A 3,162-nucleotide genomic window follows, 5' to 3' on the forward strand; every position below is an offset into this window, starting at 1 on the left:
GGCCCGCCGCGCAGCCCCCGGCGCACTTCCAGCCCGGAAAGTACTTCCCGTCGCCGCTGCCCATGGCTTCGCACACAGGTCAGTGCCGGCCCGGGCGGGCGCGGGAGAGGAGGCCCGGCCGCGAGGTGGGCGCGGGCCTGGGGGAACGGGCGCGCGCCCCCTCCGCGGCTCGGAGCGCTTGCGGAGCAGCCTTCGGTTTCATTTCCCTGCACGGGCACCGGTGGCGGGCCCCGAGCGGGCCCCCCCCCCCCCCGAGCCGGATCATCGCGGTTTAGAGCGGCCTTCCCCGGGGTCTCCGGGGTCTCGGAGGGGCAGCCCCGGAGCCGGCTAAAAATAAAGCCTTTCCCCTCCTGCCCCCCTCCCCCACCCGTTCCTGCAGAAGAACTAAATTCCGCGGAAACCTCATTTCTGCATTCTGCATTCACATCCTTAAGACATTCTGGGGCTGGGACCACGAGGCACTTTCTGCGGGAACAAAACGGCTGTTGTGACTGGGGGGCGGGGTGGGGGGGCGCCGCGGCCTGGCGGATTAGGGCGGTGTGCGCGCGGGGCGAGCGTTAATAGGGACTGCCGGTGTAAGACGAGCAAATCCTGTTTCTATATAAAGCCTTGAAGTGTCAGGGTGAGAATGGGTTTGCAGGGGCTGCGTGTGCTTTCACAAGTGCCTCTGGTATCCTGCTAAAGCCGGACAAAGCGTGGCCAGAGCGCGGCCCAGGCTGGCGGCCCGCGGCCCTGGGGGAGGGCAGCGCCGGGCGCCGGCCGGGCTGGGGGTGGCGCGGGACTGCCTCCGTATTTCGGTGCAGGCGAGTTCGCAGCGAATTTGCTCCAAGAGGAGGGAACTGCGGCTGCCCGGCGTTCCTGTCCTCTCGGATCCCCTTCCGGAGAGGGCTGGTCCTTGGCAGGGCTGACCCAGGCCTCCGGAGCCACCCTAACCCTTCTGAGGTGGCTTTGATATTACTGTTGAGCAAGGTCAGGGGAGAAGCAGAGCCGGGCAGCCAGTAGCCGGGGGGCAGCTCCCTCTAGGAGACCCCGGGGGTCACTGGCCAGTGGCCACAGAGTTTGCAGGAATGGTTTGGGGCTTGGTGTGGGGGCCTGCTGGTCACCCTTGAAGGCTGGCTTGCTTTTGTTTACAGTTTGTCCTAAACATCAGAAATGTTGTTTGCCGCCTTTTTTTGTTTGTCAGTTTGGCAGTAACAGTTATTATTGCTAGCTTGATGAACTGTGAATACTAATAAAATTATATCTGCTTTAATGGGATTACAATTAGCGTGTGGATTAAAACGGATGGAAGAGTCGAGCTAGAAGGGAAAAAGTCAGAAGGGAGGGCAGTCAGAAAGGAAAACATAAATTTCCTAAAAAGAAAAAATATGAAAATTGCTTAATTACTAATGGGCTTTTAGCATTCACAACATGAAGCGATTCGGAAAGTTAGACGAAGGCAGGGAGTGGAGGGGCTGGGCTCCCGTGCCCTCCTGGAATCAGCCCCGTGCCATTTCCTGCCCCAGCGCGAGCCTTCGGCCAGGCTGCCCTTTTTTCCTCTTCCTCGCTGTTTCCTCTTTCTATCCATTTCTTTTTTCCCTCTCTAGATTTATAACTCAAAAGAGGAAAAGTACTTGCTTGGGAAATGGGTGATTTAAAAATATCCGGCCAGGCTGTCCCTGAAGTTAAGCGTCCCTCCTGCCCCTGCTTTGGAGGTGCTGCCCACCCGGCTCAGCCCACACTGGGGGGCTGCGGCCCAGGGCTCACGGTGGCAGCAGGGACAGCACACCCCCCTACTAGCCCCTTCTCCAGGCTGCTGGCTTGCAGCCCCTGCTGAGGGTGGGAAGGCCGAGCCTGCAGGCTGGGGGATGGGGAGAGAGCAGCTGTACTCACCCCCCCCCCCCCCCCATATGCCAGGCCCACTAGCCTAGCAGGTAGCAGCATCACAGAAAAAAACAAGGGTCTGGAAGGGCCCCTGACACTGAGGCTTCCCCAGGGCTATCCCGCTCTGGGGAGGCACAGCCAGGTGGGATTCCCCGTCTGTTCAGGTCACCGCTGTCTCTTCTGCCCCCACGCATCCGCCCACAGCCTAGCCAGGTCCTGGTCAGCCACCATGTCCCTTTTCTGCTATTTTTGCCGGATGGAGGCACCACCAAGTCAGGTGGGAATGCGGTCGGGGTGGCCCGAACCATTGTCTTGCTCTTTTCAAGTTTGACCACGTGGTTCTTGGAGCAGAGGCCATGCTGGGTTTGGGAGATACTGGGTGGGCGCTGGCCGGGTGTGTGTCCTTGACCTAGACCCAGCCCGCCTCCCCACACGCAGGGTGCTCTAGAGGGCGCTGGAGGTCCCCAGGGCACCCTCAGAGGGAGGCTGAAGGGCCACGTGTTCCCTGTTCCTGGAGGCCATTTCCACCCCCCTGGGGGACCAGAGAGACCTATTGTGCTTGGAGGTGTCCGACTCATTAGTGACGGAAAGGCTGGCCGAGCGGGCATCCAGCAAGAAACATCTGCTGCTGAAAGCCTTTTGAAATTGCTGAAAGCCAGAATATTGTATTGGTTTTTAAAATTTAGCTACATCAATTTTTTTTTTAAAGGAATTATACACCAGATCACTTTGCTCTGGTCTGTATCTATAGATGATCTAGTTTAGAAAGAAAAAAGTATAATTAAGTTAAAAAAATTTTTCCCCATCTTGTGCACGGATTTCCAAATGGCTAGCTTGGCGGATTCTTCTTCCCATTTCCGCAGATGGCCTCGGATCCGCAGGCCAGGCCAAGGCTGCCGCAGCCGGCCGCCCCTCCCCGCTCCGACCGCCCCGCCGAAAGGAGAATGGTCTGAGCTTCTTGCTATGTGCAGGTCTGACGGGGGAGTAGTAGGGTCCAGTCACCTCGGCCACCCTGGCCGGGCCCAGGGGCTCCGGCCACCAGGCCGCCACCCGTGCTGCCCCACCCAGTGTTTTCAAAATGTCAGCTTGAGGACCCTGATGGGACGTCAGGTTTCTCCCATTGTTTTTCTAAAAATGGAAGTGCTTGTAGCTTTAGAATCGGGCTGTACGCTTTTATGGTAAAGTGCTGTTCCAGTAACCTTGTCACCAAAAGGTGCAATTAAAATGTTTGGAATCATTATTTTTAGTGCAGTGTTAGATTTTGTCTCTAATACAGATGGTCCGGAGGCAAAGCTGTGA

At 57.7% G+C, this 3,162-nt stretch overlaps 1 long non-coding RNA gene across 1 annotated transcript; it reads left to right on the forward strand.

Moving 5' to 3' along the window:
* On the forward strand, positions 1 to 1,257 carry LOC121018049 (uncharacterized). Its single transcript, XR_005785006.1, has 2 exons — positions 1 to 78; positions 380 to 1,257. It is a non-coding gene; the product is annotated as an uncharacterized LOC121018049 (long non-coding RNA).
* Positions 1,258 to 3,162: the final 1,905 nt, after the last annotated feature.

This window comes from Herpailurus yagouaroundi, unplaced genomic scaffold (genome assembly GCF_014898765.1).
Source record: "Herpailurus yagouaroundi ecotype Mexico unplaced genomic scaffold, PumYag 217, whole genome shotgun sequence".
Lineage (NCBI taxonomy): Eukaryota > Metazoa > Chordata > Mammalia > Carnivora > Felidae > Herpailurus > Herpailurus yagouaroundi.